Raw genomic sequence first — 27,011 nt, 5'->3', positions numbered from 1 at the left:
TAAACTAAATTTTTTTCTTTATATTGTGAAATTTATACAGAATTAATTCTAAAGAAATTCATTAAATAACAAGTAAAGAAGGAATAAATTCGGGAACAACCGAACATTTTTACTCTTGAAACTTGCAAGTTATTATTGTTATTATAGGGGCGAACCAACACTTCCCGGTTCGATCAATTTCCATTTTTGACATAAAGTCATACCATTATAAGAGGAGGACTATCCCTTAATTTCAGTTTTATTTGAATTTAAACAAGATTTATCATAGGGTGGCACACATTAAAGACATTATTCGTGCAAAGTTTTGTCGTTAAATTTATTGCTTCTTAATTTGTGCACTGGAAACTGAACGAATCAAGTGGAATTTAAAATTGTGCTATATGGGAAATAGGCGTGGTTCGTGTCCGATTTCGTCAATTTTCACAATGTGCGGTAAAATTTAATGTCTTTGAAGTATTTAGTTATTGATTTTACCCGCTTAGTAAGTTTTAACAGTACCGTTATATGGGGAGTGAGCAGGGTTATCCTCCGATTTTATTCGTTTTCACACTGTCGATAGAAGTTCTTATAAGATTTATACTCAACAAACTTGGTTGTTGTAGCTTGTAGGAGGATGAATTCATGTGTAGAAGCTCACGCAAGTGAGGAAAGCCATTCACTTGGGAGTGGCCAGAAACGATTCTTTTCACATGGCTCAAGCAGCTCACGACTTCCGGCCTTAGACTAAGTATCCTCTTGGTAGCTTAAGAACATCCGTTTGAAGGCGAGCTAAAGTAAGAAGGTGATACATCTCCTACATAGGGTCGGACGCTGGGTTTGGGACCCGCCCAAACACTATCAATGAAAAATTACCAACAGCCTCGGAAGAGAAACCCCCCTTTTGATGACGACTATGGCAAACGAAATAAGGACTACGAATAGAGAGCATGCACCTGGTATGGTCAGTCCCTTAATTGGAAAGGTGCGGCTGCCCAGCTGGTTGATGTCCTCGTGAAAATAAAGGCTGACATCACCGCCGTCTAAGTCATGCGATGGACGGGACAAGAACAGAGACGAATAGGTCCTTGCGGCATTTACTACAGTGGTCATATAAAGGAGCGCAAGTTTGGTGTGGGGCTCGTGGTGGGAGAGAAACTCCGTCGCTGAGTACTATCATTCACTCCGGTGAATGAACGTCTAGCCACAATCCGCATCAAAGCGATGTTCTTCAACATATCGCTGATTTGCGTCCACGCCCCGACTGAAGAGAAGGACGATGTGACCAAAGATGCCTTCTATCAGCGTCGGGAGCGCACCTATGAGAGCTGCCCCCGCCACGATGTCAAAATCGTGCTTCGCAACTTTAACGACAGGGTGGGCAAAGAAGGAATCTTGGCACAAAAGTCAGTAAATTCAGCCTCCACGAGAAAACATCCCCTAATGGGTTGAGGCTGATCGATTTCGCCGGGGCCCAAAATATGGGTGTCTGTAGTACTAATCCAGCATAAGAAAATACATCAAGTTATCTAGCTATATCCGGATCGAAAAGCCACCAACCAGATCGAGCATGTTGTGACAGACGGAAGACACGTCTCCAGTGTTTTAGATGTGTTCTCCGAGGTCCTAACATCGACTCGGACCACTACATTGTTGCAGCCAACATTCGCACCCGCCTCTGTGCAGCAAAAAGCGCACGTCAGCAAACACAAGGGACTGTGGGACGGCATTTACAATTTTTTACGTACAGCTGTTACCGAAACCATTGGTTTTCGGAAAATGCAATAGAACAGCTGGTACGACGAGGAGTGCCGTGTCGCAGCGGATAGAAAACAGGCTGCCTACCTCGCAACGTTACGATCGACCACAACACGTGCGGGATGGGATAGATACCGAGAGTTGAAGAGGGAAGCAAGACGCATCTGCAGACAGAAGAAGAAAGAGGCCGAAATGCGTGAATACGAAGAGCTTGATAAGCTGGCCGACAGGGGTAATGCTCGAAAATTCTACGAAAAGTTGCGGCGGTATACAGAAGGTTTAAAGACCGGAGCATACTCTTGTAGAACCTCCAAAGGTGATCTAGTCACCGACGCCCAGAGCATACTTAAGTTATGGAGGGAACAGTTCTTCAGCATGCTGAATGGCAGTGAATGTACAACGCCTTCAGAAGACGAACCCGATTCCCCAATCGGTGACGATGGAGCAGACGTTCATTTGACTGACCATGAAGAAGTTCGAATAGCAATTACCCGCCGGAAGAACAACAAAGCTGGGGGGCTGATGGATTGCCGGCCGAGCTATTCAAAAACGGCGGCGAAGAACTGATAAGAAGCATGAATCATCTGTTTTGTAAAATATGGTCGGATGAAAGTATGCACAACGATTGGAATCTAAGTGTTCTTTGCCCAATCCACAAAAAAAGGCTACTACCGTGGGATAAGCTTCCTCAACATCGCGTATAAGGTTCTATGGAGCGTACTGTGTGAAAGATTAAAACCCACCGTCAACAAACTGATTGGACCTTATCAGTGAGGCTTTAGACCTAGGAAATCAACAACCGACCAGATATTCACCATGCGCCAAATCTGGAAAAGACCAGTGAAAGGAAAATCGACACAAACCACCTCATCGTCGATTTCAAAGCTGCTTTCCACAAAACTTATACGGCTGTGTTAACTGACGTTGAGCAACACCAAAAGCTTCGTCAGGATCGGGAACGACCTCTCCGAGCCGTTCGATACCAAATGACTTTCGTGCGACTTCTTCATCTGCTGCCTAAGAAAATAATTTGATATTGATATCATCGGCCTCAACGCCCGCGCCGTTAGTTCTGCTTTCTCCAGAGGAAGCAAAGGAAATGGGTCTGGCAGTGAACGAGGGCAAGACGAAATATCTCCTGTTATCAAACAAACAATCGTCGCACTCGCGACTTGGCGCTCACGTCACTGTTGACAGTCAAAACTTTGAAGTTGTAGATAATTTCGTCTATTTAGGAACCAGCATTAACACCACCAACAATGTCAGCCTGGAAATCCAACGCAGGATTACTCTTGCCAACAGGTGCTACTTCGGACTGAGTAGGCAATTGAAAAGTAAAGTCCTCTCTCGACGAACAAAAGCCAAACTCAATAAGTCGCTCATAATTCCCGTCCTGTTATATGGTGCAGAGGCTTGGACAATGACATCAATTGATGAGTCGACGTTGCGAGCTTTCGAGAGAAAAGTTCTGCGAAAGATTTATGGTCCTTTGCACATTGGCCACGGCGAATATCGCATTCGATGGAACGATGAGCTGTACGAGATATACGACGACATTGACATAGTTCACCGAATTAAAAGACAACGGCCACGCTGGCTGGGTCATGTTGTCCGGATGAACAAAAACACTCCAGCTCTGAAAGTATTCGACGCAGTACCCGGCGGGAGAAGCAGAGGAAGAGGAAGGCCTCCACTCCGTAGCGGCGAAAAGAAGAGACGACTGGCGCGCTGTTGTTAACTCGGCTATATCCGCGTAAGCGGGTTTTATGCTAGTAAAGAAGAAGAAGCTTGAGTAGTTTAGGAGATATGTATAAGTACATTGAACTGGTTATAGGGCGGGCCACGCCCAATTTAAAAAAGAAGTTTGCCCACAGGTGCCCCTTGCAAACCAAATAACAGCTTTTTCTTTATATCTTAATGTAGTGCATTCCAAGAATAAGGCCTATTACTTTTAGGTCTCCCAACCATACTCATATGAGAATGGGGTCATGTGTAGAAGTTCACGCAAGTGAGGAAAGTTCTCTGATCGCCATTCACTTGGGAGTGGCCAGAAACGATTCTTTTACATATGGCTCAAGCAGCTCACGACTTCCGGTCTTTGGCCAAGTAGCCTCTGGGTACCCCAAGGATATCCGTTTTAAGGCGAGCTAAAGTGAGAAGGCGAAACATTACCTACATAGGGTTGTGCGCTAGGTTTGGGACCCGCCACGTAAAAAAAACACCCAATGAAAACTTCGGCTATAATCGCGTAAGCGGTGTCTACGCCAATTAAGAAGAAGAACCATACTCATGATAACAGATGTGCTCTAAATTAATTCTCTCATATTATTTCTTCATATAAACCGAATGAGCTAAGGGCACAGATGGATATTTGTTACCATAATGAACCAATACCACCTTTAAACTATGTTTAGAGGAATCAATGAATAGTCGCCAATCAGGTGGATCATGCGTTAAACAAAAGGTTAACTTCTGAACAGTATACTAGATTCCCTTGTTGAAGAAAGCAATTTGTGAAGTCTTTCTGCCTTTTCTGTAAAAAGTAACATTTACACTTTGGAGAAGGTTCCAACCTTTTAGTATGGATGCTAAAAGTTCGTACTGCGATTTTTAAAAGCTTAGATCTTGAACAAAGTCATTAAGGTCGCCCTGTAAAATTAGATGCGGCACTGTTGAACATCCTGGTACATCAAATAAAGAATCGGTTGTCATTTCCTTTGCGATTTCTGTAACATAACTTGAAAGCTAGTCGATTCTAGTTCTTCATCGAGACTCCAAGATTCTGGTGCTTTTGGAATAGGAAATTGTTCACTGTGTTTGGCAGCTCTTAAAGCTGATGGTAAATTACAGTACTTAGCCGTATGTTTAGACTTCGGCCCAATACCCTTAATATTCGTGAGGCAAAAATAGCAGTCTGTATCATGATCTTTAGGTTCTCTCGAAACCATTGGCACAGCAAGGGTATTTTACGATTTGAACCTTTTAACCAAGCAGTTAACAATGTTACACAAGTTTGCAACAGATACGAGAGCTGTCTGATAAATAACCGACCTAACCATGATGCACGCGATTTTTTCAAAATTTTTTTTTTTTTTTCTACATGGTCTCCTTGTAATTCCACACATTTCTCCCAGCGATGCTCCCATTTCTGCAACCCTTCCCAACAGAGCGCTGGAAATGTTCATGAGCGCACGTTTGTGGTCTAGCGTAAGCAAACGCGGCACCCAACGCGCGGATAGCTTTCTCATGCCCAAATCTTGGTTTAATATGTGTCAAACACGTTCTTTTGACATCTTCATAATCTCAGCTATTTCCCTAACTTTAATCCGGCGGTCGTCTAGTACCAATTGATGAACTTTAGCGATGTTATCGTTAGTGGTTACAGTTTTTGGACGCCCAGGACGTTCATCATCTTCCAAGCTCCTGCGACCACGTTTAAATTCAGCTGCCCAAAATTTTGCGGTGGTAAACGATGGTGCAGAGTCACCATACACAGAGTCCAACTCATCTTTGATTTGTGAAGGCGTATTGCCTTTCAAAAATAAAAATTTAATTACAGCTCGATATTCAATTTTTTCCATTTTGGGGAAATCACCGAAATAGACTCACAAAAACGACTGTCAACAGATAATTGCGCAAGATAAATTTCTGAAATTTTGGCGAGTAGCTATTATAATATGCACAATTTGAAGTAGAAACTTTTTTTCAGATGTGCCGCTAGCTTCACGTTGAGGTCGGTTATTTATCAGACAGCCCTCGTATGTGGAGACCATGCTTTGTCTTGGTCCTCAATTTTAACACCAAAGTGCAGTTCGTAAGCATTTAGCACAGCGGAGTAAATTACGTTTTAAAAGTTTGTTATATGTAAAGTTCATATTTTTACGCAACTTGATATCGATTGCTTAATGTATATGTACTAAAAAATCGATTCTACACCTTAATACAAGATTGTGAAATTATTTCAAATAAAAAAGTTAGTTCTCCGCACACATAATAAAAACTGTTAGCACTATTTGCGCATTGCCTAGTCATTGTGCCTAAAAATCTTAAACACAGTAATTGAAAAACCGTAAAAGAATGTGAACTGAAAAACGTTTTGTTATCCAAATATAGAACACGTTACCGATTCGGACACCGTTAGTTTCCTGATAAATTTTGTAAAATAAAATGATCGTAAAATACGCTGTTTATTTCAACCAAGCGAGAGCGGTCTAAACCGCTTAAATTCCTGATCGTATGAAAATTATAAAATTTTATGTATTGTAAAATCTATAAGCCGCACGTTACAGAATATGTGTGGGTGATAGAAAAATTATGTTTTCAGATTTGACTTAAGGGTATCAAACTGCATTAGAAACACCTAAGAACACGTCACAAATTATGTGTCTACCAGTGTTGTATGCAAAATGTTGCTAACTGCTTTGAATCAATTTTTTTTTTTTTGCTTCTTTTGCGATTTTCTTTTGGGACTAATGACAATTATGTTTTCTCATTCAATAAGATACAAAAATAGGAGACTTATTTTTTTCTCTTTGGGATATTAAAAAAAAATCCAAACGTGTGCGTTGGCGTTAGTGCATGAAGAAAGAATATGTAATTTTGTATTGAAATTTCTACCGTGGCGGGCAGAGTCAAGGCTTATATACATATCACACACGTATGAGTTTGTATTGTATATACTACACTCGACATGGGGTCGTTTTTAAGTATCTCGCCAGTTCGGGTTAGCAACTGGTTACCACCAGATTACAGCAATAAAGTTCACTCATGAATTTGACATGGCGATGTCATCTGCGGCTATTGTTGCTTTTTCAATGGGGGTGTTTTTTTACGTGGCGAGTCCCGAACCCAACGCACATGCAGGGGATGTTTCGCCTTCTCACTTTAGCTCGCCTTCAAACGGATGTTCTTAGGCTACCCAGAGGATACTTGGTCAAAGACCGGAAGTCGTGAGCTGCTTGAGTCATATGTAAAAGAATCGTTTCTGGCCACTCCCAAGTGAATGGCGATCAGAAAACTTTCCTCACTTGCGTGAACTTCTACACATGACTCCGTCCTCCAAGTTGTAGATAATTTCGTCTATCTTGGAACCAGCGTAAACAGCGTAAACTTTACTATATATATTTCACTAGCTACTTCACCACCTACATCTTTCTATATTTCCCTAAATCACCTACCACTTGATATATTTCACTACTTACACAGTGCATACAAATCGTAGATATAAATCTACCAACCGTCTAAAGAGCAACGTTCTACTAAAAAAGCTCAATCACATTCTTAAGCTTCTTTAGTTTTAAATAGATTTAAGAATTGCATACTTACATATTGTTAGGCTTTAACAAGCAGACCCAATATTTAAAGAAATATTGAAAAAAAAAAAATAATAATAATAAACACCGGTTTTATATGTCAATATTCATATCATACTCGCTTTGCTTTGCGCAACTGTTTCTCGGCCGCCTCAGGGTCATCAAAACGTAATACAGTTGTAATATCTTGAAAAAATTTTCAAAGTATTTACTTGTACGTGAGAGTGTTTTAAAAGTATTTTAAACTTCTTAAAGATCTTTTTCAATGAATACTTTCAACTTTGTATTTTTGTACAACAGTGTCAATCAGTACATACTCATGTCCGGAACACAGTTATTGAGGCAGCTGTACAACTACATAACTTTGTCCATAAGACACGTGACAGATGTCGCGTGCAGTCTGCCGCGCTCTATGTGTTCCGGGCGTCAAGGTTTTAAATGACCCCTGCCGGTTTAAAAAAATATTCATAGCCTTTACGCGTAAAGAAAGGAAATTAGTTTATAAAAAATTTAGACTCAGTTCAAATTTGACAATATATTACATAACATTCGCGATTGTCGTTATTTATTTACGCATGTAATCATTTTACGTCACCCACACTTGGAAATGGAAACCTCGCAATTAGTAAGGTTTCCCCTGCGATATGGTGATTCCACTTGTTTACAGGTATAACCACTTTCATACCGGCAATCGCCTCCATGCAAATTTGGAGTTGATCTAAAATAAATATAGGGTGGACCATATCAAATTTTAAATTTCGAAGATAGGGCGTAAAAGATTGAGTGTAGCGTTTGCTGTATGGCACGTAGCGCCGTCCTGCTGGAATCAAATGTTGTCCAAGTCTTCCTCTTCAATTTGCTTGAAGAAAAATTCGGTTAACATTGCGCGATATTGCTCACCACGACGAACGACGGTTCCTTCTTCATTTTCGAAGAAAAATGGGCCCATGATTCCACCAGACCAAAATCCGCACCATACAATGATTCGTGCTGGGTGCATTGGCTTCTCGACGATTACGTGCGGGTTTTCTGTGCCTCAAATGCGACAATTCTGCTTGTTAACGTAACCATCGAGGCGGAAATGAGCCTCTTCCGAAAATATTATTTTTCGGTAAAATTGACCATTCTCGGTCAAACGATCTTCTGCCCAATCTGTCAATATTTCCAAGTTTTCTTCTAGTAAATAGCGACCCATTTCCGTTTTCGTAAATTTTAGACTTTTTACTGAATATCTGTCACTTTCCGAATGGTATTTGGCTCATTTTCCTTTGCTTAAAATATTGAAATAATTATATTTAGTTACACATTATATTTGACCAGCAAATTAAGCTATTAGCTTATTTTGTATGGAAGACTTTGCCAACATAATTCTGTTGGCTTGTCATAAGCTATTATAGCTTGCATATTGAACTAGAGGCATTGCCAGTTCATAGCTTTTTTCAATCACAATAGCTAGGTTTTCTCCAAAAAAAAGTAGTCGGCAAAAGGGAGAAACCTCATTTTGGCAGATGAAAATGTAAACAAACCAAAATTACAGATTTTTTGGATCAGTATTGAGTTAAAATTAAGACAAATGTGAACACTTGTTTTCAGTATTTAGTATTCTAGACCTCAAATAAATAAAATAAGTATATTTGTATATAGTATATTAACCGTGCGATTCTTGAGGCAGTCTCAAGTCTCTAAATTTGAGATTTTAAGTTAGACACAATTTTTGAGACTTGAGACGATATTGCTATTCTGTAAGTGACAGTCACAAAATCTATTACATTTCATTATTCACAGATGTTTTTACACTTGAATGAAAATAAATATGTCGATAACAAATATTAAATTTTCTATAACATAGTCAAAAAACATAATTATCAATAAAAATAAAAATATATGTTGACTTTGTTTCATAATATTTACGAAATTTATGTAAAATTGATTTATTTTTCATCTTTTCGTGTTTGAGTTGCTTACAAAATATAAAGAAACAACAATCGATTAATATCTATGATGATTTCTATTCAGTATATTCAAAATGGCAGACAAGAGCTCTTTTTAGTTTTGTGACCTGCTAACTACCAGGTCTCAAATTTGAGGCAATATTTTGAGACTAATGCTAGAGGCTGTTTAGTGAATAGTAACTAGTCACAAATTGAGATTTTAACTCAAAATGACACAAATAGAGACTAGAGACTGGTTACAGAATCCCGCTATAATACTCCGTTTGCAAATTTAAAATTTCAAACTAAATTGTATATCAGCTGATTGTTCTTGTCCGCATTGCCAAAACAATTCATTTTTAAGCGAATATATGAAGCAAGCTTAGTGTGTTTTATTTGTCCATAATTTAGCTATTAACTTGTGATGGTCAAATAAAACACGGCTATAATTATATTAGTCATAAGCTATGACAGCTTCTATATTGAACTAGATGCATTGCCAGTTCATCGATTTTTTTCATTCAGAATAGCTACGATTTTTTCAAAAAAAAGTAGTTAGCAATAATGCAAATTACAAAATTTTGTTTTTTGTTTAAGTTAAAATGAATACAAATATAAACATTTGTTATTATTCTTTGTGTTAATATCATCAAATGAAGAAAATAAATATAGTATTTTAATATCACTTTTACAAATTTAAGAATTTAAACTAATCTCTTCTCCAAGTCAGAGATTTGGAAACAAATTGAATATCATCTGACTGTTCCCGCCCGCATTGCCTACACACTTCGTTTTTAAGCGAAAATTTGAAATAAGTTAAGTGTGTTTTATTTGTTCATGATTTAGCTATTAGCTTGTGATCGTAAAATAAAACACGCCTAGTATATACATATATTTATGTACATACCTTCAGTATTGAAGTTCATAAGTTTTATTGCTTTCATCTGAATGATTATTACTTTTAATATACTTTTATATGCTAGTCAGTGAACAACGCAGAATCGTGGGTCGTGTCAGCTGGCACGACCTATCTTATGGGCGCGCAATGTAACTGAACAGTAAAAAACGCTACTTCCTTCTCTCTGACGTGACGATGACGTGAGAATCCGCGACATTTGGATTTTTGCCGTCGCAAACGTCGCAGCTGATTGCTCTCTCACAACGCAGGGTTGCCAATATCGATATACTGCAGTAATTATCAACTTTTATAATTCAATTTGTTCAATATGTTTGCAATTCTCTTAAAATAACTCAAAAGCAGAGTCGAATGCTATTATTTTTAAATATATAAACTATTTTTGATAGTTTGTTTTCAGTTTTGATATTTTATATTGTAAAAAATTGTAATTGAAAACAAAGATGTGCTCAAAACTATATATGCGTAGTGGGCAATGACAACATTGTTCAAATGAAAACAAAGCAAAGATGGCTGATTTCTGCGTTTTTACCATGTTTTTGACTGTGCACACATTTTGCCGATAAGGAAGGAAAAGGAAGGAAGGGAGTAGCGTTTTTCAGTGGCTAGCCTTTTATTTTTCAAATTTTCGGTACTGTCTATTTCAAATAGTTTAGTGCAATATTTTATCAATAAGAAACCAAGCACTATGCGATGTTGCATTAAACTATAATGCAGAAAAAGTCACATTTCAGAATTACAAACAAAATGTTATCTTAATGTCTAATGGTATAAATTTGTCGTGTAGTTTAAAAATGTTTTTCTCATACCGTGAATCCACCGTGATTCTGATGATCGACTTGTATATAAATACAGCAATGATACAAAGGTTTAAAGACCGGAGCATACTCTTGTACAAACCCCAAAGGTGATCTAGTCACCAATGCCCAGAGCATACTTAAATTATGGAGGAAAATTTCTACAGCCTGCTGAATGGCAGTGAACGCACAACGCCAGGAGAAGGCGAATCCGATTCCCCAATCGCGTATAAGGTTCTATCGAGCGTATTGTGTGAAAGATTAAAGCCCACCGTCAACAAACTGATTGGACCTTATCAGTGTGGCTTTAGACCTAGCAAATCAACAACCGACCAGATATTCACCATGCGACAAATCTTGGAAAAGACCCGTGAAAGGATAATCGACACACACCACTTCTTCGTCGATTTCAAAACTGCTTTCGACAGCACGAAAAGGAGCTGCCTTTATGCCGCGATGTCCGAATTTGGTATCCCTGCAAAACTAATACGGCTGTGTAAGCTGACGTTGAGCAACACTAAAGGCTCCGTCAGAATCAGGAAGGACCTCTCCGACCCGTTCGATACCAAACGAGGTTTCAGACAAGACGATTCCCTATCGTGCGACTTCTTCAACCTGCTTCTGGAGAAAATATTTCGAGCTGCAGAACTAAATAGAGAAGGCACCATCTTCTATAAGAGTGTACAACTGCTGGCGTATTCCGATGATATTGATATCATCGGCCTCAACACCCACGCCGTTAATTCTCTTTCTCCAGAATGGCTAAGGCAGCAAAACAAATGGGTCTGGCAGTGAACGAGAGCAAGACGAAATATTTCCTGTTATCAAACAAACAGTCGTCGCACTCGCGACTTGGCGCTCACGTCACTGTTGACAGTCATAACTTTGAAGTTGTAGATAATTTCGTCTATCTTGGAACCAGTGTAAGCACCACCAACAATGTCAGCCTAGAAATCCAACGCAGGATAACTCTTGCCAACAGGTGCTACTTTGGACTGAGTAAGCAATTGAGAAGCAAAGTCCTCGCCCGACAAATAAAAACCAAACTCTATAAGTCACTCATAATTCCCGTCCTGCTAAGTGGGGCAGAGGCTTGGACGATGTCAACAACGGATGAGTCGACGTTGCGAGTTTTCGAGAGAAAAGTTCTGCGAAAGATTTATGGTCCTTTGCGCGTTAAACACGGCGAATATCGCATTCCATGGAACGATGAGCTGTACGAGATATACCACGACATTGATATAATTCAGCGAATTAAAAGACAGCGGCTACGTTGGCTAGGTCATGTTGTCCGGATGGACGAAAACACTCCAGCTCTGAAAGTATTCGACGCAGTACCCGCCGGGAGAAGCAGAGGAAGAGGAAGACCTCCACTCCGTTGGAAGGCGCCACATAGCGAAAATAAGAAACGACATCAATTCCAATTTGAACATTGGCTGTAGTACTTTATTTATACTAAAAATTTTTATTACAACTGTAACCTTACATATTACAAGATCATTAGAGCTACGTTCGATACTTGCGTACAAATATATTGTAGCGGTATGTTATTACTGACTTTAGTGGTACCATTCGGATCGTCGTTGGTTTCATTACTCAATAAAGCAAATCAGTTATCATTTAGTTTCATACATCTCTACGTTTGGAGTGTTGATTTGAAATTTTTTGGAGTTTACCACTATTTTTATTAGACGTGATTTCCTTTTAATGTTTGTAAATTTGAATTAGGTATACTTTCACTTTCGCATTCTTTGTTGGTTCGGCTTGGCAGTCATCGTCAGATTATTTTTGATTCCAGTGGAATTTTAACAACACTGATGAAGCAGCTATAAATAAAGAAAAAAACCTATCAACACGGAAAAATTCATTATATAATTACTTATAAGTTCTTTGAAATAACCTGTTACCAAACAGTGTTATTAATGTCTGGAAGAAGTGACGTAAACAGCTATTAGAGGTGTAAAACGTTCCAATTCGGAAGTGGTTTATTTCATACATTCCAGATCGTTGGCATTTGTCTTCGATCCCAGTTAAAATTTCCGCTGAAAGCTCTTATTAAGCCACGGTTCGAACTTCAGAGAGCTGTTATGGGCACTCGTCTCGCGCAGTGCATTCGCGGGAAACCGTCATCAAATGAATGTTTCATCGGACAGGTTCTCCCCTATGTAGGACAGCTATACAGGGCTCGACTAGTTTTAATCAATAACTAACACTGTTCGATGCAACACCTGTTTTTTTGTTTTTATAATAGGAGGATGTATCGAAAGCCGGATTGCGGGACTTTAATCAACTAAACTTACCCAATTCCATCTCATGTTCATCTTTAGTCTTCTGCGCGAAGAGAGAAAAGAAAAATTTTGAATAAGCACACTGTGTCGGTTTTTCTTCCCGGGCTAGGAAATATTATAGATATCGAAATAAGGTCGAAAGCGCTAAAATTGTAACCCTTCACGCAAAACAGAAAGCTTGGTAGGTCCATCAATATTGCTCTATATTAGCTAATAGCGGAATTCAAAAGATCAATGGATAACGGAAAGGTGGCAATATGCATTTTCACGCAAGTGGAGGAGAGGAATGTGACAGGTCCAGTACGCAGATGCAAAATGCATCTTGGTACTATGAGGGGATGACCAACGGGTGAGGTACTCTAAATACTCTCTCACTACGACGTGACTATTGATTAAGAAGGGAAACTACTCGCACACAATCCTTTTTGTTTGTTGTCAGTTTAGTTTTGGTCTGAATAACGTATCGTGTCTGGTGTTATGGTAAATGGTGATCTTGTGTGGTACATTGGTGAGCGTCAGGTTTATGCTTTGTAGTATAGTGTGTTGAGGGTGTGATTTTATGTATTTGGAAAGAGAGGCTTAGTTGCATTTAGGGTACCGATTAGTTTCAGCATCCAAATTTAAAATAGTCTCTCAGTATAGTAGAGGTGGAGGTGGGTATTGATACCCCTTCAGGACGTAATTCAAGAAATAAGAATTGGATTAAGTTCAGAAAAATACTTGAACTAAATGCTATACGACTAAATGTAGAGCGATTGAAGTCTGAGCGGAACTTCTTGGTAATATTAGCTTGGATGTCTATCAAGCCAGATGTACAAAAAGCAGAAGTTCGACGTTGCAAGAAAACTCTTGAAAGTAATGAAATCATCCTATTGACTTCCTGGGATGTCTTTAACAGTAACAAGGTATGAAAATCAATTAGTGCTTTTATTAAGCTTAAGTGCTCCATCTTTACCCTGGAAGCTAAGACCACATTGTGATGGTTGAATTGGTGTTTGAAAATTGGGACCACGTAAACGGCAATCGGTGCCCATGAGTAGTTTTTCAATCTGAACACTATCTGTTATTAGAGATAAGTTATCATACAAAACATATGGTATGTTAATTCTCAGTGACTGACAACCAATATTTCAAGCAATTTCATAATTTGAAACAGAGATAATGAGATGTCCAAAACGTCAAAACCACCTAAATTTTGACAGCTAATCGAGTTCAGGAGGTTTTGACGTTTAGCAATTGGAAAAGAGGGACGACCAGATTAAAATCCCGCCAAATTATTATTCGAATGGAGACATTTTTCATTTTTTTGTCTCCTTTTGTGACGGCCATTAGTTCGCAGAATAGCGAAACAGCACGTAAATTGAAAGAAGTGAGTATATAGTATTTTAACTTTTATTAAATAAATTTGCAGACCTCGAACGGTGAGTGAAAAACATTAAATGCAAAAAGTGTTTGTGAATTTGTGAAAAATTTCGATGAAATCAGTGTTTCGATTGTGCAATGAAAATAGTAATTTTGGATAATGAAATTGAATTTCCGTGTGTTTTTAATTGTGATGTGCTGAACAAGTAGAGCGCGACAGACTGCAAACGACATATGTCAAATATTAAAATACACACGGTCTTATGGACACAGTTATGTAGTCGTGCAGTTGCCCCAATAACTGTGTCCTTAAGAACACGTGTATTTTAATATTTGACAAATGTCGTTTGCATTCTGTCGCGCTCTACTTGTTCAGAGCGTAACTGTCAATTTATTGCCATTGCTGTTCATTAATTAAAAAAATTATTTTAAACTAACGATTTATAATTGAATATTTATGATAGTTATAAAAAAGTCGTACTTTAAATATTCATTACATATACACTTTTTGCACTATTATTATTATAATACATATTTTATAATTAAATTTTTACCTTTTTGTATTTTATTTTGTTTCTTTTAATAGGCATAAATGTTGGCTCAACCGTTTAGGTGTTTTCGATGAAAAAATGCGCTTTGAAAAGGGATTGCGTTCGAGGGCCGTTCCCGATATAAATTTAAAAGTTGAGCTTACATTTGACGTCCCAAATTCTGAATTAAAAAATAAAATTTTATTGGGTCTAGAAGATTTTGCTCCCCAAGTTGAAGAAGCTGTCTCAAATGCACAAAATGCATCGAGGCAGTTTTTTCCAAGTATTGAAAATGAGATTGAAGAGAATAGGGTTTTGAAAATAAAGTTAGATGAAAAAGAGCAGGAAAATAGAAGTTTAAAGGCCCAGTTAGTTGAAATGGCCGCAGAGTTAGAAAGATGTAGGGAACAGCTAAGGAATAGTTCATTGAGGGAACAGTCGACCCTCTTTCTTTAGTTTGTAGTAAAGTTCCACCTCAGTTAGGTGCTTGCATTAGGAGTAGTTTTATAAATAGTAATCGCCGTACCCATGGTCGGCGATATGACAATTTTTTGAAAACGATAGCTTTGGGTGTATTTTTTCTATCGCCAGTTGCTTATCGGCACTTAAAGCACCAATTAGATTTTCCATCCGAAAGTACTTTGCAAAACTTTGTTACAGACTGGCGCCGTTTCCCAGGTTGCACCTAAAGTAGCATAAAATCGTTAGAGATTAGGAGTAGGGGATTCACTTTCGAACAAAAGTTCGTGTCGGTTTCATGTGATGAAATGTCACTGAAATTTCATTTGCAGTATGATAGGAAATTCGATAGGGTGATAGGATTATGGCAATGAAAATCGCACTTCTAGATTAGCAACTACTGCAATGACTATAATGGTGCAAGGTATAGGTGCAGAGCCTTGGTCCCACCCATTGGCTTATTTTTTCGTAAAAGGTTCCTGTAAAGGGATGTCCTCAAGAAATACATTCTTGAAGCCATTACCCAACTGCAAAATATAGGACTAATTCGTTGCCATTTTGTTTGCGATCAGGGCACCAATTTTCAGAATTTCGCTAATTTGTTAGGTGTTTCAGCGTCACGGCCTTTTTTAATATTAATGGCAAGGAAGTGTATTTTTTTACGATAGCCCCCATTTAATAAAAAGTAGTCGTAACTGTTTACAAAATTTAAAAAATACGGGTTTCTTTAAAAATAGTCGTATAAGCTGGTCAGATATTGTTCATTTTTATGAAACCGACTCTAAGTCGAGTTATCGGTGTACGCATAAATTAACCGATGCTCATATGTATCCAAATACCTTCCAAAAAATGAAGGTTAAATTCGCGTCTCAAGTATTGAGTAATACGGTCGCTTCTGGTATGTTGTCCCTATATAGCTCGGGAACCTTAAGCTCGAATAGTAAGAGCTTTATTAATACCGCGGAATTCGTTTCGTTTTTTAATAAATTATTTGATACTTTAAATAGCAGTTTCGTTGAGGCAGTTGTACCCTCTACAAAAGTGTTTGTAGGTTCCCCTGAACAGTTAGAGTTTTTAAATGAGGCAGAACAAGTTTTAAAAACTATTCGGGTCGTAGACGATTTAGAAAGCAACACAACCAATAATTCTAGTTTTATACTCGTAAAAGGGTGGGTGTTAAATATTAACAGTTTAAGACGATTGTGGCGATTTTTGTCACACTCAGGCTTTCCGTACTTGAAGACGAGACGACTATGTCAGGACAGTTTAGAACATTTTTTTGGGCAGATTCGTAGCAGAGGAGGTACTAGAGTAACGCTCTATATGTTCTCTAGTTTGTTAAGGAAATCGTGGGGCTTACGTTACGTAAACGTCGTAACAAAAGGAAACTGTGAGCTGCCTTTTGAACCTGATGCTACAGTAATTTCGGAACATAGTAATAATGTTCTACTTAATGTGTGTAATGATTCACTATTGAATGACCTTTCTTGGCAAGATTTTCAACCACGGCCTGAACTCTATCTCGTTAGATCAATCGCATTAGATAGTAGTTTAGAAATTAATTTTTTGCAAGAAAATGGGTTTAGCTACTTTTGCCGCTATTTTTATTTAAAAATTTTCAAACTGCACACATGTTTCCTGCCTTTACCATATTTAGGAGATGAAATTCCTTCGGACGAATTCATATTCATGCATCAAAATCAAATAGACAAATGCAACTTAGTCAAGCCACCTGAGGATTTTATTTCATTTGTAAAAATTTTGAGAACAAGATTTTTAGAAGAATTCGACAGAAATTGTCATAAAATGGGATTAGGAGATATTTTTTTTAACAAAAAGAAAGATATTAGGCCCTTTTTGTGTTGTGATAATTGTGACCCAAAAATAGTTTTAGCCCTTTTTAGGGGCCATCCATAAATTACGTCACACCTTGAAGGGGGGGAGGGTATCATTCAGAAGTGACATTGTGTGACAAGGAGCAGGGGGGGTCAAAAACTTTGTGACATCACATTTCAAAATTTGTGATGTACAAACGTGTAATTTATAGGTAAACAAAAAATATTAAACATTTATAAACACACTCTTTGTTTTTAATACTTAAGTTGTAACGAAGCTTTTTTCTGCCCCTGCTTCTTACAAGTATAACTTGCTGAGGTATACTCGTCGTGTCCAGGGTTCGTTACAATAAATTTGTAAACATTGGGGCTCTTCTGCGAATCGTATTTTATTATAATATTAATCAAAATCTCCCGCGTTATAGTTTCAGCTTTACAACATTTTAAATATTTTCATTTAGATGCCATTTATATAGCTACAAATGCCCCACGCATGGTACCTCTCAGTCGGGAACTTACTGGTGTACTATTAAGTAATGATGATTTTGGGTCACATCTTGATTCAAGTAATCGAACTACTGACTTAGATCTAGAAAAATGAAGCTTCGAAAGTGCGGGCAATGTGTTGGCTGACCTTTGGGGACAGTTAGTCATTGATAATTTTCCAGTCGTTGTTGAATGTGTTGCACCAACTGTTACTGGACTAGATATTGAACAGGCTATGATGTTGAAAAATAATGCTACTTGGTAAGCTAATGTACGTGAGTCACAATATTTTTTAAAAATAGTTAAATGTGAAACTATTGCATGCTGCGGTGTAAGACGTTGTAGTCGTTGGAAATTATTAAAAGAAGGATTTTTACCACCACCTGTGTTAATTAACCCTTCGTTGCATGCTTTAATTTCCGTTAGAATAAAAAATTTTTTGAATCATATTTTTAATGTGGGCTATTATAAGATGACAAATTTTAAATTTTATGATTGCCGTGTTTCTAGCAACAGAGTTACGTAACATTGCATATATGCAATATCATGCAGCAAATCTAATAAATTTACAAGGAAGTTACTAAATGGATATTTTATTGAATAAAAGTGGACAGAAGTAAATTCATTACTTTTACAATAAATTTCAGTTTATTCTATATGAAATTTTTTTAAACAATTTCTTCATTTGCCGAAACATAAATTAATTTCATGTTTTTGCACCTAACATATGTACGTATATCCGTCACAACTTGATAATTGGCAAGTGACTCGAGTGTCCACCCATATTGGACAGTGGATCCATGTGGCTCAACCGTACTTCATTTTCAGTGAAGGGACTACTTCTCTGGTGCATTCTTTAGGAATAAAGCATAAGATTAGATTATTAGCATTTTGATTTTGTATCGGCCTATTAAGAATCTAGGAAATCAACACCCCCCATGAATTTGTTATACTTTGATAGAACGATTGGGCAAGCGACCGTTATTTTCCGTCCAAATTTCGCATCAAACCGTTCAACTGCTAGTTATAGAGTTTTGCCATAGTAGATTGGAGTCAAATTTACGATATGAAAGTTATCCACGTTTGCATATTCAAGGGATTTTTCGTATGCTTTTTCATCATAATATCTCGTCTAGAAGCTTTAAATTGGGAATTCGGATCCGACGAACTGTTCCCAGTGAATAAATTCCACGTTTACATAGGTGCCAAAAAATGTATAGTAATTTTTATATAAAAAAAAAAGGTCTTTTATGGGGGAATATCCCTTAGAAGTCCTATAACTGCGTAGGGACTTGATCCCAAATCAATTCCTCAGGAAGTCTATTGATGCTGCTGTTCTCTAGGACAGTATATATTTCGAAGTTGTAATTATATCCAGATATACCAGCAAAAACATACAACTTTTATTTTTTTCATTTATTCACTGACATAGTGTCCTGTATTCAGTTCTTGCCTACTTTTGGCGTCCAATATCTTCGAATATTAGGGATTTGAACAATAGACATCACAATATATCCGAAAAACTTTTTCAGATCTTGTTTGTCTATATCATTCATTTCTCTGGCTATTTTTGACAAGCGCATAAATTTCCATGAGATCTAATCATCCTGCGTCTATTATAACATTAACTTCTTTAAAATTATGTATTGATTGGTTTGCTTCTTGCTGTTTATATTCGTATTGATATATGTATATCTAATTCAAAATTTGCTTCATCAAGATCATCTACGAGTAAATACTCATCTTTGCTTTCATCCCGGTTTTCTATTAATCGTGCGCTATCATTATAAGTAAGCGCCCTACAAGTAAAATTTTAGGCTTAAATGCATGGTATTGCACATGTGCAATGATATATTATAACTCTTGCAAAAATAGTTCGTGTGAAGACCGAATTTGCTATTTGGGTAAGAAACTCTCCAAACTAATAAGAAATACTAATATTTTATTATACATTCTCAATAATTCACAAAAATAATGAAAAATTAGCACTGCATTTTTAATATATCAGAAAGAAGTTTACTCTTTACTACATATATTCACAAAAACTCAAGAATTTTTGCGAAACTCTACCAAAGGAGAATAGTAATAAGATATAAATTTCATTTGGCGAAAAAATAACTGTAAATAAAGAAACGATGTAGCTGCCAGATCAACGAGAAGTTAACATTGCATATATGCAATGCTATGCAACGAAGGGTTAAACAGACATCATAAGGTTATGGAGTCACAGGGAGTGATGACAACGCTAAGTTTGCTCCATTATTACTACAGATATTATTAAATCTCCAAGCATCATCCCATCTGAAACAAGTTCCATATGATAGTTATTGCCCTAGTGTCGAGTCATACTTATTTAAAAGATCGTGTAGCAAATGTGGCCTATATTTATCTTCATATTAAGCCACCAATCAACACAAACAATCACATAAAAAATAAGAGCTGTTATCTATCGCGAAAATTCGTCCTCAAAGAATTGCGGCTAGACGTGCCCGAGAGATTCTCTGTTTAATGAATGATGGCGATGCTTTATGGATGGAAGAAGACGATGTTGATACGAAAAATGTTCCTGTCCTCCGAATTCAGAACGAAAATGAAGCGCCTGATTTACCAGCAATAAATGATATAAAAGAGTGGGTCAAAATTCCATGGACACAACATGATTAAGTTTTGTATTTTTAATTAGCATAATTAAGTATCTATTATTTCTTGACTAGTCATTCGTTGTGTCTGTACTTTAATATTTAACGAAATGTTGATTTTATTAAAGATTATTCAATAAATATAAGAATAAATAGAATAACCTTTTTTTTGATAAATCCATAAAATTGGAAAATGTGTGACCTCACGAAAGGGGGGGGCTAAATCAAAATGTGACAACTTGTGACAAGGAGGGGGGGAGGTGTTAAAAAGTCCTTAAATTCATGTGACGTAATTTATGGATGGCCCCTTATTACAATTAGAATATATTTTTTAACTAAATTTTTAAATAAATACCTTTCTGTCCCTAATTTTAATAATAAAATTTTGTGTGTTTCACACCTATAGGTTTCAATTTTTTTTATTTTTTAGTGGTTACAATAAGCGAACTTAAACTTACGATAGAAAATAAAAAAGTATAAATTTTGGTAAACAGTTAGGATAAAAAGGCTCTAAAATAAGAAAGCAGTTTTTTTTAAGGAAAATTAAAATTTGGGATGTAAATGTAAGCATTTGTATATATGTAAATAATTATATTACTGTGATATTTTTTAAGTATATGAATTGTTATTGTTTTGTTTTAATCGTTATATGTATAATTTTATCGTTTTGTTTTTTTTTATACACTAATGAATTGTTATCGTTTTGTTGATTTATGTAAATAAATTTATTAATAGGTGATATAGGCCTAAAGGGGAACCGAGCACCCAAAACTAACTTCGGTAACGCGCCGTTTTGCATAGAATTTTGGGGTGGCATTTTAACAAATTTGGTTCGGCTTTAGTATACCGTCCCAGGATTTCGGGAATAAAATGGCTATGGTCGGATAGGGGAGATTCTACAGATCAAGAATAAAAAAAATCTGTACACCGGAACAGAAGCGAAAAATGTTGTTTATCAAGCTGCGTTGCATTAAAAAAAAAAACGTAATGATAAATTTAACTTTTTTTCATTTCAAAACACATAACTTCGCGCAGGACAAGGGCAGCGGGGTCAGCTAGTGTTAAATAAATGTGTACAAACGAATAAGCGAAGTGCTGGTGGATATAAAAGTGATAATATAAGTGCAAAACTAATTTTATATCGAGAAAATACGTACTTCAAATAGTGGCAATTTTAAACTTTAAACGCGAATATCTCGAAAACTATAAGCTTCCTGCGGCTATAACTATACATATATATTCTTCATCTGGAGAAGCTCTTCTATCCGACCATACCTATTTTATTCCCGAAATCCTGGGACGGTATGCTAAATCCTTCCCGCAAATTTTCTTAACACCTTTTACATAATTTTTTTATTTAAATAAAATAAATAATAATGTTCAAAATTACTTAATTTATTTCATTTGTATACAAAAAAAACTCATAGTTTATATATTCGCCTTTTAATACAAATTATTAAAATTATTATTAGTTTTAGTAACAGTAGTAGTTGTGTTTGTATATTTATCTTGCTGGAGAAAACATAATACTATGTTCGGACCGACATCGAAAACATGTTTTCGTGGGAAAAACTGGTTTTCCACGAAAACTTGTGTTTTCATCCATGTAAAACCTGTCAAACGAAAACACAGTTTTCGCTGAAAACTACTTGAAAACTTACATTCCACTCATTATAATCGGTGCCTGCTCTAGTTTAATCGATGTTTTTGGAAGACATGTTTTGCCGGCCCTATATTGTCACTTGATATTTGTTTAAATTTCATATACAAATACAGCTGTCGCTTGATATTCTCATATTAGGGGGATTCTCTTGCTCTTGCAAAACCTTTCACCGTGCAGAAATTGCAGAATTTTCCCTTTGGTGCATTGGCACAACAACAAACACACGCAGAAAATTATTTGCAATGGCCGTAAAATATGTCAGACCAAAACCCATATTTATTTTCGTGCCGTCATCTATCACTAGATTCTGCAGTGGGTGCTCTCTTGGCCTCGCATATTTCGGTATAGGATTTTTGCGTTTTGTGTCATCGTGCAATTTTGCAAGAGCAAGAGAATGCCGCTTTTGATAGTTGTCAGTGAAAACTCATCGAAAACACACATTGTCGGTCCGAACGACAACATACAAATGTGTTTTCAAAATTTTTTCAATGTCGGTCCGAACATAGTATAAAAGACAGTTTAATTATGAGGGGGAAGATGAATCAATTAACGATGCTAAGCAAAATTTTGCCGTCCCTAAATAAAAGCATCAGCGGCAAGTTACTGTGAAAATGGCCATACATTTTATATCCTTATTATAACGCTGACCATTAAAAATTATATTTTAACAATGTCAATTTTACTTCTTAGGCTGCAGAAAATGAAGAAATACAGATATGTACCCTGCAAGACGGGTATTTGTTAGCAAATGAGTAAGCGACTTGTTGTTCACTTTTCTTACGTTAGACTATTTTTACTTTTGTTCAGAGAGTGGAAAGAAGTAAGACATCGCCATTTGATGTTGAATTGTTTTCTCGCTCTAGCCAATTGCAAATATAGCATGTCATGTCTTGATCTAAGTTACCTTTATATGCGTATTTTGTTTGTTATGTTTTGGTTAATATAATGACATACGTTAGTTATCAAATCTGTTTACAGTCTGTTAAGGATAACAAAAACTTTTTTAAGCGAATAGGTTACCTATGTGTTATACGTAAAAAAAGTATTTGCTACCCAAATTTCTGTTAGTGTTATTATTTTCGTTACCTTTAAAATATTAACATGTTACCTATTTGTTACCAGTAGCAAGCATATCTGTTACCTTGATTTTTCCGATATGTTATATTATTTATTACCCATTTTTTACTTCTGATAAATTTATAGGTTAGTATATTGGTTACCGTTTTATTACCAAAAACAATTTAAATTCTTTTAAATAAAATTCAGTATTTCTTATATTAGGTTAGGTTAGGTAAGATGGCTGATCAAAGATCCCACGTAGACTAACAGTTAGTCCTTTGTGATGCCATTGAAAAGGAACTCCCGTGTTCGGACTTACAGATTGGCGAAACGCTTTGTAGCCAATATATAGTTACACAGATGCTTAACTTCAACACCCGCCAGTTCGGTAGGGTGTCCAAAGGTATGCGTCCCCAAGTGTCTGAGTCTTGACCTCCCAAAAGCGGGACAGTCAAGCAGGAAGTGCTGGCTTGTTTCTACCACATCTTTTTCCAAACAGCTTCTGCAGTCGGCATCCGGTAAGATTCCCAGTCTTACCGCATGTAGGCCAAGAGGACAGTGGCCTGTTAAAAGACCCACTAACAATGAGAGGTTAGCCTTACTGAGGGCTAAGAGATCATTGGATCTCCGACGATCTATTCTGGGCCAGGAGGCTTTAGCAACCGCACAGGTGCCGGTGCTGGCCCAGCATTGGACGAGCATCCGCGTGGCCCAGCTATCTAGTAGTAGACCACAAGAAGAAACAGGAGCACCGATCCGTTCCCATTCTACCGATAATGATTCTGGGATTACTTTCCTTGCTAACTCATCAGCTATGCAATTGCCTGCAATTCCGCTATGGCCCGGTACCCACACCAATCTAATCACAAAAACTCTAGCTGCTAGAGCTAACGACGTTAGACATTCTTCGACCAACCCTGAACGAACTACGAATGAGTTCGAGGCCAATATAGCCGCTCTACTATCTGAGCGAATAGTCACTTCTCCGAAGGTGGATGCACTCCGTAGCAGCAAATCAGCTGCTACCTTGATGACTGCGACCTCAGCCTGGAATGTACTACAGTAGTCGGGAAGTCTGAAACAGGAGTTGATGGAGAGCTCCCGACAGTAGACCCCCCACCAACCTTCCCCCCAAGCTTTGACCCATCCGTGAAGAAGCTTGCTGCCCCTCTCCTCCAACGGCTTCTTCCCACCCACATCTTCCTCATCGGTATATGGGCAGAGAAGGAGCCGCCAGAGTTCGGTATGGCGACTCCATGATCCAGATGATCCGGTATGCAGTCAAAGTTTGTAAGGATATCCGAATGACCAGATGCACTTTCCTTTAAGAAACCAGATTCTCTGATAGCTACCTTCGCGGCTATGCATCTACCGGCAATGTCTACCGGCGTTATATTCAAAATTGCAATAAGTGCCATGGTTGGGGTAGATCTTAATGCACCACATATGCTAATTAGCGCAGCCCGTTGAACGCTTTCGAGTTTCTTGGTCAGTGTAGTCTTCCCTAAAGCCCTCCACCACATGAGGACACCATAGAACAAGATGGGCTTTACTATGGTGTCATAGAGCCAGAGGACCACTTTCGGTGAGAGACCCCATCTTTTGCTAATAGCTCCTCTGCAGCAGTATAAGGCAATAGCTGCCTTTTTTGCTCTCTCCTCGATATTCGGCTTCCATGAAAGCCTCTTATCCAGTATGAGCCCCAAATATTTCACTGTATCTGCCGGTTGCGGGCGAATACCTCCCATCTGTGCCAACCAGCTGCATGACACCTTAACAGCCTGTTGCAGCTGCGCTGGTATGATGCCGTCTGGTCCCGGGGACTTGAATGGTTTGAACGAGTTAAACGCCCACGTCAAGTGTCGCTCATCCAGGATGCCGACAAAGGCCGCGCAATCGTCATGCGGCACCCCGAGAGATCCCCTCACAGAGGACATGTTGCTCGGGAAGTGAGCGTCGAGAAGCATTTGAAGTGTTTCTTCGCTACTGAAGGCCCACTTCCCATTTGCGTCCTTGAGATACCCCAGGGACACTGGGGTTTTTGCGAGAATACGCCAGAATCTCGAGGACTCGTGACAGCCTTCCACTTTTTCACAGAAGCACTTCCACGAAGTCCTCTTGGCCTTCCTTAACTCGGACTTATATATTGAAAGTCCTGCTTTATACAAAGCCCAGTCCTCAGATAACCCACTTCTGCGGGCCTTGTTGAAAAGCCGTCTACAAGACGCCCTGATATCTGAGAGCTCCGTAGTCCACCATAGAGGTTTCTCTTTGCCCTTCGGCGATCTCAGTGGAAAAGACCTCTCCCGCGCAGCCTTGCACGCCAAGCTGAAGACTTCAACCCACTCCTCCACCGCATCGGTAGTGGCCAACGAGTCCACCCCCGGTGAGCGTGGGAGAGTTTGCCGAAGCCTCCTGCGGTAACCCTCCCAGTCTGTGTTCCGAGGGTTCCTAAAAGATTTCCTAGGCGGACCTTCTCCGGCTAGACTAAACTCGATGTACCTGTGATCCGAAAAGGATTGATCGTCGAGGACCCTCCAGTTCGATATCAGCGGGGCAATCGCTTGTGAGGTTAGGATGAGGTCGAGAACCTCCTCCCTGCCTGCGGTCACCAAAGTAGGAGAGTCTCCTCTATTACAGATGCGAAGATTTTCGCCAATAATGAAATCAAAAAGCGACTCACCTCTACTGTTGGTATCTGAGCCTCCCCAGATCTGATGCCGCGAGTTAGCGTCGGAACCGATGATGACGTCAGTACCAGTTTTTGATGCTTCGGCTAAGGTCCTCCTCATCAGTAAGGGAGGTGGCTCCACCACATCATCGTGTGGCATGTATGCGGAGATAAGCCAGAAATCTCCGGCGTCGCACTCCAATTTCGCTGTCACTATGTCAGCGTTGCTGAAATTAGGTAAAAGAAATACCGTTAATTCATTCCTTACCAGCCTACAGGCTCTGTTCCTACCTGCATCCTTGGCCGTCAGGAGCCTATGGCTCTTTGTCCTCAATCCAGAGATCCCATTACCAGTCAGCCACGGTTCCTGGATCAGGACGACATCAGCTCCGTCTTGTTCCAGACGGAGCAATAGATTGGCGGATGCCGCCTTCGCATGCTGGAGGTTAATCTGGAGGAATTTCATCCTTCAGACTTTCCTCCAGGAGCGCTATTTCAGCGCCCAAGTCGTGATCGACCCGAACTTCCTCGAACAGTTGTTCGAGGCTGAAGACGGAGTCGCCAATCGACGAACCGCCCCCAACACTCGCCACATCCGAGAGATTCGGATCGACCACTTCCACGGCCATTTGACCGTCGGCGCCCTCTGACGCATCAATTTCTACGGTCGTTTGACCGTCAGTACCCCTTGTCACATCCACCGCAGCCACCGCAGCTTGGGGGCCATCAGCCCTGGCATCAGATGAAAGTTCCTTCAGCACTACCATCTCAAAACCATAGCTTATGGCTCCCTTTGTTTTGCTGAGAGGACCGATGGATCCCGTGTTTAGCATTATCAGCGATTGCCGATACGGTTCATCAGTTCTCTTCAGCCTTAAAATTCTCCAGTCCTGCGTCGGAAGTGAGGGATTACAATATCTGAGGATTTCCTCGATCTCGCTCGGATTGGAAGGTTCGGCCGGCAGCCAAACGCGAGCCCTAGGACGAAGAGGAATATCCTATTTGGCCACGGCCTCCAGTCTGGCTCCCTTCTAGACCTCCCCCACTTGAGATACTGCCTTCTTGTATAAGGTGGCCGATCTCTCATCAGCACAACTTGTGAGCTTGTGCAGCCCCTGGTTCCAACCGGCACTCACACATTTTGGGGGTGGCCCCGGGTTTTCCTTGACCACCCTTAGGAACACCGATGAGATAGCCGCCGCTACCCTCTTCCATTTATCATGGGAGATGGCTCCGTCCTCCCTACTACGGTCGAGCACCCCCAGTACTATGGCCCCAGCGCCTTTAGCGATTTCGCTAAAGGTTGGCGCCTTTCCTGTTCGCGGTTTC

At 38.8% G+C, this 27,011-nt stretch overlaps 1 pseudogene; it reads right to left on the bottom strand.

The window, feature by feature from the left end:
- Window positions 1-13,892: 13,892 nt before the first annotated feature.
- LOC125777594 (uncharacterized) lies at window positions 13,893-26,449 on the bottom strand (annotated as a pseudogene).
- Between the last annotated feature and the right edge of the window lie 562 nt (window positions 26,450-27,011).

Source organism: Bactrocera dorsalis, chromosome 3 (genome assembly GCF_023373825.1).
Source record: "Bactrocera dorsalis isolate Fly_Bdor chromosome 3, ASM2337382v1, whole genome shotgun sequence".
Lineage (NCBI taxonomy): Eukaryota > Metazoa > Arthropoda > Insecta > Diptera > Tephritidae > Bactrocera > Bactrocera dorsalis.
The sequence above is the reverse complement of the archived record's forward strand: the minus strand, read 5'-3'. Positions and strand labels throughout refer to the sequence as shown.